This window comes from Procambarus clarkii, chromosome 21, assembly GCF_040958095.1.
Source record: "Procambarus clarkii isolate CNS0578487 chromosome 21, FALCON_Pclarkii_2.0, whole genome shotgun sequence".
In the NCBI taxonomy this organism is placed as follows: Eukaryota; Metazoa; Arthropoda; class Malacostraca; order Decapoda; family Cambaridae; genus Procambarus; species Procambarus clarkii.
Window position 1 is genome coordinate 20,487,991 of NC_091170.1, and position 13,441 is coordinate 20,501,431.

Consider the following 13,441-nt stretch of genomic DNA (forward strand, 5'->3'; position numbering starts at 1 on the left):
ATAAGTCTGTGGTACCGGTTTATTGTTTAGTAACATGGCTAATTTCCTGGTTAGACCATTATGTGCATACCCATCTATCTATTTAAGTTTTAAAATAGTGATCAGTGCTTATATAATGATATTGTGTTATTGTAGTCTGGTGCTCTAATATTTCTGGTTCTCGGTATTTCCATTTATATATTAGTATGTTCTTTGTTACGCTTACTTTAAGTATATTGCTTTGTTGAGTAAGCAGTTGAGTTATTTACCCTAGACACTTTAGTAGGCAAGGCCGTATTATTGTATATTTTTTAACAACTGCAACAGAGGAACCATACCCAGAGGTCAAGGGTGTAGGGTGAAAGAAACTCCGTCCATTTGTTTCTGCCTCTGCCGGATATGGAACCCGAGCCCTTAGGACTAAGACCCCAGAGCGCAATCCATTCAGGCGTAAAGAAAAAACAAATATATCTATACTTGCTTTAATGACAAATTTAGTGAGGAACCATTAAGTTATTATTAGTTAAGTGTGTGGTAGAGAGAGCGTCCATCAGGACGTGTGGGCTGGTGGAGGGTAACCTGGGCCGGGAGCCACAACACCACCAACGGAGAAGTGTTCTTCATTTGTCCGAAATAAGTCCGAGTCCTAGGCTGGCATCTGATCTGAAATTATAGGGAATAATATCTTAAAATTCTCTGAGAGAGAATTCTCTCTCACTCTAAGAGAGAGAGAGAGAGAGAGAGGGAGAGAAAGTATATATGTGGGCCCTGCCAAGCATGAGGCACTAGACCTGCTCCAGTGTGACCTAATTATCATGTTGTTGAACACTTGAACCAACGTAGTGATGACGTAACTCTGGTGACAGTGGGTTCCGTAGTCGTCACGTACAGTAGCGCCTAGCGAGTACTGTTTGGGTTACTAGTCGTTACCTTCATTGAGATCACGTCTCACTCTGTCGATCTTATCAAACTGTCTTAAAGTCAGAATTGGAATTAATGAGCAGACACTTAAGACTTTCGCAAGGATATGAATGGGAAACTAGTAAACCATCGACCAGTGAACATAATAACACAAATGAAGATTGTAACAAAGAAAATTAATTGGAAATATGCCATAAGTGAAAGCCGCCTTCGCTGCTCTACAAGACGAATTCGACACGAACCAAATTGTCCAAAATCATCGAAGGGGAAAGACTGTGGCACCGACACTTAAGACAGAACAGCTCACTTGTTAAAACTGTCGGATAGTTACCTAGACCCCAGTTCTTAAGACAATTACTTCTTGATGAACTTAAGTGTTCTGACTAACGTTTCTTGTGTATAATCATTAAAATGAATTATTACCATCGTTAAAAAGATTATTACTATTATCATTAGTATATTGTAAACATTAATTACATTGATTATATCCTTACGGTTGTATTATATTTGTATTATGTATTAACATTCGGGTTCTAATGCATGAATGCGGGACGATCTTATTAATAGCCAAGAAAAACTTTTCATAGAAGATACTCATTACTCTAATTTTTGGAATACTTTCCGCCAAAGTCATTTATTGCTAACAAAATGAACAAAAAAATCCCATAGATATACTCACTACAAGGGCCGTCGTGTAGCTTCCTGATGTACCAGTTGCTGTTGCAAGCAGCAATACGCAAAAAGCAGTCGTTGTCGTACGTCACGCCGTTAGAGCCACAGACCGGTTGGTAAATTTCCCGGGCACCCTTGAGGGCATCTGGACGTGCCCGCCGCCGCTGTGGGGGGGGGGGGGAGGATAATGTACATGTGGGCACCGGAAAACAAAAGATCATACCCAAATAAAATTCCTAACAATGGAAAATAACTTTACTTTTCACTAAAACTCATTTAAGTAAAGCTAACAGTGAACTTCTCGTGCGCTGAAGAATATTATCACGTCCCATGATGAACACGAGAGAAAGACTCATTACTCACCCAAGATGTCTCATGGATATAAAACAAAAAACGGGGCAATCAAGACAGACACATCCAAGAGCGCAAAGTTACAGATTTGAACCACCAGTAGTCTATAGGCGGAGCATAATTAAGAGCAGATGCTCAACATTGCAGGTACATCCTGGTGAACACACACATACAAACACACATATAGTGAGTACATAACTAGGTAAGCACATATGAAGTGATTTGAGAAGTAGATATGACAGCTCACTATGCTCCAGAACTTATATACCAGTAGATTACAGAGTTTAGAGCAGGGAACTCATTTACTCGAAAGTACAAATAAGTAAGTAAAACTAGCTTAGTATACGCGCATAACTAACGAGACAGAACAAGCCACAATAACTTACAAGCCACCAGCAGCAGCAGCAGGAGGAGGAGGAGGGCGGAGGTGAAGGCCAGGGAACCCATCGTTGTCACAAGTCTTCACAAGGTGGCAGAACACAACCTTGGGAGAGAAAAGTAAGACATTGTGGTCATTGTTGACCCCCGCTGTTGCTACCACGACCTAAGACCCTTAGTGGCATGTTAGAGTGTCTACCACCATTACTGCTGCAGCTACCACTACCAGTATCGTCTTAACGCATGGGCACTCTGGGTAGTTCCCCTGCTCTTCTAAGACCACCACCACTAGCCTTGGACCAGTCAGTCAATGTTCTTTGTATACGAGTAATAAATTATCTTTAGAGTAGGCCAAAGTTAACATTAGTGTTTTGTATGGAACAGGAAGCCTGTGGTAATAATATAAACATTTACTTTGGGCTTGTATCGAGGTCCACCGCCCGAGATCGAATTGCTGACCCTCTCCACGATTCAAACCCGCGTTGGTTGACTAACTGTCGGGTACCTATTTATATAATTAAATAAATTATATAAATAAATAAAAATTTTATTCAGGTAAAGTACATACATACAAGGCAAGATACAAAGTTGATGGATTTATAGATAGAGCTAGTACATACAATGCCTAAAGCCACTATTACGCAAAGCGTTTCGGGCAGGAAAAACATTAAAGACTAAAACTTAATACTAATTGAGTTTAAAGTATAAAATGTGTTGAGAAAAAATAAAAATAAAAATAAGAAAGCGGGGAACATGGCTGAAAAAGCAGCACAAATACAATTAGGTCGACAATAAGCGTTGTTTAAAAAAACAGACATGGGTTGACAATATAGGGGTAAGGTAGGTTACAGGGAATTTATTAGTTAGTGCTTCGTTTTTATCTTAAACTGGTTGAGAGAGGTACAGTCTTTAACATGGTTGGGAAGGTCATTCCACATTCTGGGTCCCTTGATTTGTAGAGCATTTCTAGTTTGATTAAGTCGTACTCTTGGAATATCAAAACTGTATTTGTTTCTGGTGTGGTGCTCATGGGTTCTGTTACAACCTTCAATGAAGCTTTTGAGGTCAGGATTGGCATTACAGTTCAGCGTTTTATATATGTATAATACTGCTCAACTTTAACCACTGGACTGCGCCAACCAAGAAAACTCTGATTTTTACGTACCCATTCAAAATGTGTAACCTAACCTAATCTTATCCAGGATTTCCCATTGTGACTCAAGAACCCAAATAAACCCAAATCCCAAATAAATCCCAAATTAGCACCCTTTAAACCCAAATGCAAGTCGGGGCTTCCTAGACTTGAGGACTACATCATTGTCACAAAATTAAGTTCTCAACTTTTTTCTCCTCCAGTTGTGGCGGCACTGACGCTGGGTAGATTGATTGATGAAGACTAAGCCACCCAAAAGGTGGCACGGGCGTGAATAGCCCGTAAGTGGAGGCCCTTTTGAGCCATTACCAGTATCAAGAGCTGATACTGGAGATATGTGGAGGTGCGACTGCACCCTGCCTGACGGGAGATGTCTCCGTGCCGTAATTGCAGATTGATAGATGAAGATTAAGCCACCCAAAAGGTTGCACGGACATGAATAGCCCGTAAGTGGAGGCCCTTTTGAGCCATTACCAGTATCAAGAGCTGATACTGAAGATCTGTGGAGGTGCGACTGCACCCTGTCTGACGGGAGATGTCTCCGTGCCGTAATTGCAGATTGATTGATGAAGATTAAGCCACCCAAAAGGTGGCACGGGCATGAATAGCCCGTAAGTGGTTGCCCTTTTGAGCTATTACCATTGTCAATAGATGATACTGGAGATCTGTGGAGGTGCGACTGCACCCTGCGTGACGGGAGATGTCTCCTGTGCGCTGGGTAGATTGATTGATTGATAAAGATTAAGCCACCCAAAAGGTGGCAAGGGCATGAATAGCCCGTAAGTAGTGGCCCTTTTGAGCCATTACCAGTATCAGGAGATGATACTGGAGATCTATGGAGGTACGACTGCACCCTGCGTGACGGGAGATGTCTCCCGTGTGCGCTGGGTAGCTGATTGCCCGCCTTTTATACCCACTCCTGATGCTGGGTTGCTAAGCCTCCAAACTAGCATTGATAGGAAATAGTGTTTAGGTTTAAGGCCCAACAACTTCCGGAGGGTTGTTGGGCCAGCACAAGCGTTACATTACATTTGTTGTAAAACATTGTAGGTTCCTTGATAGTTCACTGAGTTCAAAAGGCAGGAAGTCATAGACTTATATTGCGACAAACACTTTTTTCCGCTTAAGTTTTATTTTTGTTATCATTTTTTTTTTTATTTTACCTGATGAATCGCCTCTGTGAAAATTTCCCAAGAATAACAGGTTTAAAGGAGATTTTCCCGTGCAGTTCAGAGATGACGAGCGCGCATATGTGTAATTACCTAAGTGTAGTTACAGGATGAGAGCTACGCTCGTGGTGTCCCGTCTTCCCAGCCCTCTTTGTCATATAACACTTTCAAACTACTGACGGTCTTGGCCTCCACCACCTTCTCACCTAACTTGTTCCAACCGTCTACCACTCTGTTTGCGAAAGGGAATTTTCTTATATTTCTTCGGCATCTGTGTTTAGCTAGTTTAAATCTATGACCTCTTGTTCTTAAAGTTCCAGGTCTCAGGAAATCTTCCCTATCGAATTTATCAATTCCTGTTACTATTTTGTATGTAGCGATCATATCACCTCTTTTTCTTCTGTCTTCTAGTTTTGGCATATTTAATGCCTCTAACCTTTCCTCGCAGCTCTTGCCCTTCAGTTCTGGGAGCCACTTAGTAGCATGTCTTTGCACCTTATCCAGTTTGTTGATGTGCTTCTTAAGATATGGGCACCACACAACCGCTGCATATTCTAGCTTTGGCCTAACAAAAGTCGTGAACAATTTCTTTAGTATATCGCGATCCATGTATTTAAAAGCAATTCTGAAGTTAGAAAGCGTGGCATAGATTCCTCGCACAATATTCTTTATGTGGTCCTCAGGTGATAGTTTTCTATCTAGAACCACCCCTAGATCTCTTTCTTTATCAGAATTCTTTAAAGATTTCTCACATAATATATAGGTTGTGTGAGGTCTATGTTCTCCTATTCCGCATTCCATAACATGGCATTTATTAACATTAAATTCCATTTGACAAGTGGTGCTCCTTATACTTATTTTGTCCAGGTCATCTTGAAGGGCATGACAATCATCTAAGTTTCTTATCCTTCCTATTATCTTAGCATCATCAGCAAACATGTTCATATAATTCTGTATACCAACTGGTAGATCATTTATGTAGACAATAAACATCACTGGTGCAAGAACTGAACCCTGTGGTACTCCACTTGTGACATTTCTCCTGTCCGATACATTGCCTCTGATCACTGCCCTCATTTTTCTATCAGTCAGAAAATTTTTCATCCATGTTAGAAGCTTACCTGTCACCCCTCCAATATTTTCCAGTTTCCAGAACAACTTCTTATGTGGAACTCTGTCGAAAGCCTTTCTTAGGTCCAGATAGATGCAGTCAACCCAACCATCTCTTTCCCGTTATATCTCTGTGGCTCGACCATAGAAACTGAGTAAATTCGATACACAGGATCTTCGAGATCGAAAACCATACCGTCTGTCTGATATTATATAATTTCTCTCCAGGTGTTCTACCCATTTAGTTTTAATTATTTTTTCCAATATTTTGACTCTGACACTTGTCAATGATACAGGTCTATAATTAAGGGGGTCTTCCCTGCTTCCACTTTTGTAGATTGGAACTATGTTAGCCTTTTTCCACACATCAGCTACAACTCCTGTAAACAGGGATGCCTGAAAAATCCGTTGAAGTGGAATGCTGAGCTCAGGCGCACATTCTCTCAGAACCGATGGTGCAACTCCATCTGGACCAACTGCTTTGTTCTTATTTAGCTCCTTGAGCATTTTTTCCACTTCGTCTCTAGACACCTCTATGTGCTCTATGTTGTTCTCGGGAATTCTTATTGTATCTGGTTCCCTGAAGATTTCATTTTGTACAAACACACTTTGGAACTTTTCGTTTAATGTTTCACACATTTCCTTTTCATTTTCCGTGAATCTATTTCCCATTTTCAACCTCTGAATATTATCCTTAACCTGCAATTTGTTGTTTATGTGTATGTGTGTGTGTGTGTGTTTGTGCTCACCTGAATGTGACGTCAGTTACAGCCCCGCTCCTGTTCCAGGTAAGTCTACTACGGGCTCACCATAGCCCGAGCTACTTGGAACGTTTTGTTCCGAGTTGCTGAAGCTAAAACAACAACCTGAATGTACTGACAGGGACGAGCTGGGCTCCTAGGCCTGCCTTCCGGAGCCGGTCGGCCGAGTGGACAGCACGCTGGACATGTGATCCTGTGGTCCTGGGTTCGATCCCAGGCGCCAGCGAGAAACAATGGGCAGAGTTTCTTTCACCCTATGCCCCTGTTACCTAGCAGTAAAATAGGTACCTGGATGTTAGTCAGCTGTCACGGGCTGCTTCCTGGGGGTGGAGGCCTGGTCTAAGACCGGGCCGCGGGGACACTAAGAAGCCCCGAAATCATCTCAAGATAACCTCCGTACACTATTATTTCAAATTGTGTATTAGTTAGCTACAGTGACTTCTTCGTTTTACCTTATCTGCTGATTGACGTCTCTTAATACTGTAAAAGAGTCTTTCTATCATGTGTCTCTAGGTTGCACCTATGACAAGGTGCAAAGCTTCTGCAGTTTCCAGCTTTAAATAACACTTCCTTGTCTACTTTGTCAGTTCCCATTAGATCAGTTCAGTCCACTTTCTCGCTCCACTCATACTCAAGAATATTATTTAGATATAGATATATGTATATGTATATGTATATGTATATGTATATGTATATGTATATGTATATGTATATGTATATGGCTCATGTATGTGTTCACACATGTGACGCTCTTCCTGTCTCTGTTATTTGTTGACTTTGTCAATGTCTAAGTATTTTGTATGTCGTATTTATATCCCTGGGAATCTCCACTTCTTTAGGTATCACCTCTTATCTGATGCATCCTTTCTCTCTGCCTCAGGTGTTTCCCTTTTATATTTAAAAATACCTTGCAGTAGAGTACTACACTAGAGTTGTGTGTTGTATATAAGAAGGACCCACAAATAAAGATGTGCAATGTCTCTCCTTTAGAAACACTGCACATCGTGTGGCATCACGGCATGTGCATCAAGCTCAGCTGTTTGTTTCACCACAATTCTTCGTGATAAGTGTTTAAGGGTGAACACTAACATTTCACAGCTTCTTCTTCGCAGATCTGATGATATATGTAAAGGTATCTAGCAATTGCAGGTTAACCGTTATGGATCAACAGATTTATTTTAAAGCTAATTTTATTCATCTTTTGTCACATGTCTTGGAAGCATCCAGAAACAGAGAAGAGAGCTGTCATGTGTGTTGTTGTACTGATTATTATTATCTTACAGCACAAACAGGATGGGCCCAAGGATTTTCTATTAAGAAACTCCACTTATTATATCATAATAATAATATTAATAATACAAATATTTGATAAAAAAATATGTATGTTTATTATTGGCTGTTTCACTACTCCCATCTGACATATCCGCTCTCAGTGTTAACTTCTTCTACAGGAAGATCTCCTTCAGCCAGTGAGTACCGCCCCTGACACTCCAGCCATTATCTTCACAGTGTACGTGAGCCCACAGTCAAGCACTGTATGGAAGGCCTTAGGAGTGTCAAGGAATTTGCAGTCAAACCAACCTCTTCCACTTCATCTCTCTCACTCTATCATAGGAACCTGACAAGTTTTTCCACCATCTAGCTTCCATGATGTGAGATTCAGTCTTGAGTAAGTATTCCCAGCATGGAACCCCATGAAACTCAGCATGCAACAATACCAGTTCCTGAAGGAACTGAAGGAACCGGGTTTCATAACATTTAATGAATGAATGAGCGATAGGGAGGGGGGGGAATTATCAGGGGAAAGCGCCAAGCCACCACTATACAGCACTGGGAAAGGGTCAGGATAAGGATTTGGGATGGGACGGATCGCCACGTGACGATTTGATAAGGGCTCCAGGACGGACCGAAACGTCGTCGCATAAGGGTCCACGACGGGCTTTAACGACGTCACATAAGGGTCCAAGACGGGCTAAAACGTCTCTTTCATTTCACTTCATGTATTAGGATTGGTTTATAGGTTTCAGTTCCGTTATGGTGACTTATTCTCTGATAACTTTGCAAAGGTAGTTAAGGAGAACAGTAATTCGAGGAGACAGACGGAAACAAGAGACACCGACGGAATCAAGAGACACAGATGAATCACAAAAATAACACAATGAATTTCACTCCAAAATTCTTAAATAAAATTGTAACATGACCGTGTCTGAAGCTAGACAGAGAAAACACAACATTATTAGTGATGGTAACAAAATCCATTTCAAGTGAATTCCATCTTCGTTGGTTTCCGAAACTTAAGGATTGGTCCGGAAAATAACTACAAAAGTTTAACTCAAGTGTGAAGATACTTAAGTTGACACTTAGATACTTTCAGTAAGTGTAAAGATAAGTGCTGACAATACTACCTTCATTTGTTCAGACCCCAGTCCAAACGCACTAAATAATAATGAAAATAACAGATTTATAAAGTCCACTCGTGGATATAAATCAACAAACACACTTTAAACATGGAAAAGACCGACTACATTTTGTTTGAAAGTAAATCCACAAACCAAATTCAACTTCAGGTAGACAATGCTAACATTAGCATAAAAATTATGGAAAGTTCCTTGAGCTATACATAGACAAGAGACTGAACTTCAGCATCCACATACAACACATATGTGGGTGTTGTATGTGGGTGCTGAGAGAGAGAGAGAGAGAGAGAGAGAGAGAGAGAGAGAGAGAGAGAGAGAGAGGGAGAGGGAGAGGGAGAGAGAGAGGGGGAGAGAGAGAGAGAGAGAGAGAGAGAGAGAGAGAGAGAGAGAGAGAGAGAGAGAGAGAGAGAGAGAGAGAGAGAGAGAGAGAGAGAGAGAGAGAGAGAGAGAGAGAAAGAAAGAGAGAGAGAGAGAGAGAGAGAGAGAGAGAGAGAGAGAGAGAGAGAGAGAGAGAGAGAGAGAGAGAGAGAGAAAGAGAGAGAGAGAGAGAGAGAGAGAGAGAGAGAGAGAGAGAGAGAGAGAGAGAGAGAGAGGGAGAGAGAGAGAGAGAGAGAGAGAGAGAGAGAGAGAGAGAGAGAGAGAGAGTGAGAGAGAGAGAGAGAGAGAGAGAGAGAGAGATTGTGAAAATATACACTGATGACAGGCAGCTTGTGCATGTCTATTCGTTAGGCATATATCGAGGTCCACCTCCATGGTCTAACTACTGATCTTCTACACATTCACCTGGGCACTAGAAGTCTTGAACCACCAACCCCAGCAGCAGTAGCACCACTGGGATGGTGAATACGAGACTTACTTATAATTTTTCTCCCACCTAAGAGGCAAACTCTCTTTTTTTATTATTATTAATAGTACATTAGGTACATTTAGCTACCCTAGACTATATGAAGAGGAGTACAGTGTGTCAAAAAGCTAACTACGTGATGCTAAAAAGTCCCCATCACACAGGATGGTTAGTCATACAGAGGCATGTGATCAGTAATCTGCACTGACAGACTCTAGGTGCATTATGAGGATAACATGAACACAAGAGTGAATAAGGTAGCAGCAGTTGTGACCGGACCGCACTTGAGTGTTGGCGTTCTTGGCGTCCGCTGCTTGGTGGGAAGTGAAGTATTTCCCCACACTCTTCGTTTTTGTACGTGGCTGCTACAGCTGGATACTGTGAATTTATTCTCGATTATTGACAGTGCCTTTGAGTGTCGAGGAAATGGCAGAGGCGGTATGCCTAAGTGATAGTGAGGAGGGCAGACAAGATAATATCAGGCCGTTTGAAGTAGTAATGAGCAGAAATAAACGGCGAAATATTCACAGTCAGCGAGACAGTGAGAGTGAAGATGAAATAACAAAGAGACCAAAAAATGAAGGCTTACTCAGCAGGACGCAAGAGAAGCAATTTAATAAAGGGAAGAGGCTGTTGTTCCCTACAACATGCCAATTGAACTTCCACCAAAAGCTTGAGTGGACGGTACGTCTGGCTCAGGAGTGCTTGGAATATGAACCACTCTTCAAGGAGGGTCTTCACCGGCCCTACATAACAGTTGGGACAGGAAAGGCCGTGGAACGCCTAACGACGGTTGGTTTTGAGAATATTGTAATGGTTACTCTGGAAGAATGCATTATGCACACCAAGGTCATAGTTTTTAAGTATCCAACTTATTTCGATCCTGACTGTCTTCTTCTCAACAATGATAGTGTTGCATGGGGAAAGAGGAAGAGTGTTCGTGGTGACAAACAAAGCCAGGTTTGATAAAGGGTGAGGCTCCGGAAAGAATGTTTGTGCAAGGACTAGGCTACAGGAAAGTTGCAAAATACATTGAGGAGCCCATATTATTCATGAAGTGTTCACGTTGGGGACATATGGCATGGAAATGCCAGTTTGACCCCAGGTGTCGGTATTGTGGTAAGAAATACGACTCGCGAGAGTGTAGAGTCAAGATTGAAAGAAGTGAAAAAATCGTCCCATTTTGTTGCAACTGTCGAGGCATCCACAATGCTGGATCCTATCTATACCCCATGAAGCCTCATCTGAGAGAGACTAGGACGGGTCCTACAAGCAGGATAGATGTATCCTCGAAGGAAGGAAAGATTGTGTAGCAGGAACATGGAGGAAACAGCTGGAAGCCAACGACAGCCCCTATGATCAATGTGTGGGAGAAAGGAAAGATAATTAAGGCGAGCCTAGGGAAAGTAGATAATGCAGTTGAAAAACTGAAACCTTGTGAGGACAAGGTTCAGGACAATATGGTCAACTCTGAGGTTGGTAATCAAATTTTAGAATATCTAAAAAAAACTAGACAAGAGGATTGAGGCTATTGATTGAGGCATTCATTGAGGCTATGGAGGGTAGACGGGGTGAAGGTGGTGAAACAGGACGTGTAATTGAAAGTAAAACGGGACGTGAAATGGAAAGTGAAACGTGCGTACAAGAAAGTAAGGAAGCGCATGACGTAACGATGATAGAGGATAGTCAGGAAAATATACTATCTAGTAGTGTTCGCGGTGTTCAACCTCCTGTTGTGACAAATAGTGAAAGAACGGTTAAAGTAAATCGGGTTACAGAAATAACAAAGAAAATAGATATGAATAATATTACCTTCGATGGTAGTAGTAGTTGTGAAAGTGAGGAGAAAGAAAAAATGTAACGGTGTTGGAAAGAAGTTTCTAAGGTATTCTCGTATCTCATGGAATGTGACGGACAGGACAAAGGTAGTTTTATTATTAATCATGGATGAAAGTAGATTGAGAATATTATCTTGGAACGTTAATGGATTAAAAACTAGAGCGGTATACACTATTATACTCTTAGAGAGAATGTTAACATAGTAGCACTCCAGGAAACTGGGGATTGGGATGGTAGCATTCTGAGGCTAAATGGCTATAGAGGTTTTCACTTATATGCTGATGGAGAAACTAGGGGGGTCTCATGTTATATCAAAAGAACCATACTTGCCAAGATAACTGGAATTCCTCAGAGATATAGAGTTATTGATGGTATTAGCTTGCGGATACAATTACAAGACCGAGTTAAATTTCATTAATGTATACATCTCTGATAGCTCCCTTGATTTAAGATACTTGACAGATTCCTTCTTTTCTGAAGATACACTTGTAGTAGGGGATTTTAATGCCAGACATCCAGCTTTAGGATCAAGGGGTAAAGCAAACAGGAATGGTTGCAGATGGTACCAGTTTTTGCAGGAACATGAAGATGTTCAACTGCTGGGCGAGCCTTCTCCTACTCATTTGAGGGGAGGGAGATTAGATTATGCTTGTTTAATAAATGCTGAGGGCATAGAGGGGAATTGTCTTACTGTGGATGAAATGCTAAGTGATCAATTTGCATTACAAATACAGCTTAAACTAGATAAAAAGCATGCCTGCCTTCAGAGGAAAAGGTTAAATTTTAATGAGGGAGAATTAAGGGGTTTTGTTGGCCATATTAAGTCTTGGTATGATACTTATAAGCCAGTTTCGGCAGAAGCATTTTATGAAGATCTAATTAAGGAGGTAGATGTATTTAATGCAACATTGAACAGGAAAACATCTAGTATAAAAAAAACATCCCACCAGAAAAGAAAATTATACACATGACAAGATGCTTAAGGGGTGGACATTAACAATGAGGAGAGCTCACAGGGATTGGAAGAGGAATGGTAGGACTGAGGAAGGGAAGAATGCTTTACTGGCAGTTGCTAGGCTGTGTGGGGAGAAGAGAAAGGAAATTAGGAGCAAGTATTGACAGGAGTTTGCAGAGAAAGTTGGGAGTAACAGAAACTTGAAGGAAATCTGGCAAGTCGTAAATAAAGTAAGGGGTAAAAAGCATAATTTTGTTGCACATCCTGACCCGAAAGGAATTGCAAATGGTCTCGTAAATAAATGGGCGGAAGCTGCCAAACTTAGTTCATTACCCGCTGTAACGAGAAAGTCATTCGATTCTTGGAAAGATCTAAGAAAGGATTTTATACTTACAGCAGGTAACAGTGGTGATGTCACTTGCACAGGTATTACCAGAGAAGAACTAATAACGGCGATTAAAGTTGGGAAATCTACCGCTCCTGGGGAGGATGGAGTAACTTATGAAGTACTTAAAGAACTTGCCATTATGACGAAAAGCCCACTTTTAGACCTCTTTAATATTAGTTATAAAGAGGGCAGTATTCCCAGTAAATGGAAAAAAAGCTATGATCATCCCTATCCCTAAAGCCAATGGAGAGTATAGACCTGTGTCTTTAACCTCGTGTTTTTTTTACAATGATAGAGAGGATCATTTTAAATAGACTTTTATATATAAAAGGTGATCAGCTGTCTAGTAATTTCTTCGGGTTCCTCAGAGGAAAAAGTACTTCTGACTGTATTATTAAATGTCTAGCCAATGAAAATGATTATTACAGAATTTTTATTGATTTACAAGGAACTTTTGATAAAGTCAACAAAGAGGTTATTTTATATGAATTAGCTGGTCTTGGT

At 41.0% G+C, this 13,441-nt stretch overlaps 1 non-coding gene across 1 annotated transcript; it reads right to left on the reverse strand.

Annotated features, from left to right (window-relative positions):
- Positions 1–447: 447 nt before the first annotated feature.
- LOC123747588 (uncharacterized) lies at positions 448–4,316 on the reverse strand. Its single transcript, XR_011229290.1, has 4 exons — positions 4,094–4,316; positions 2,310–2,407; positions 1,580–1,736; positions 448–642 (listed from the first exon to the last, which is right to left on the reverse strand). It is a non-coding gene; the product is annotated as an uncharacterized protein (transcript).
- Positions 4,317–13,441: the final 9,125 nt, after the last annotated feature.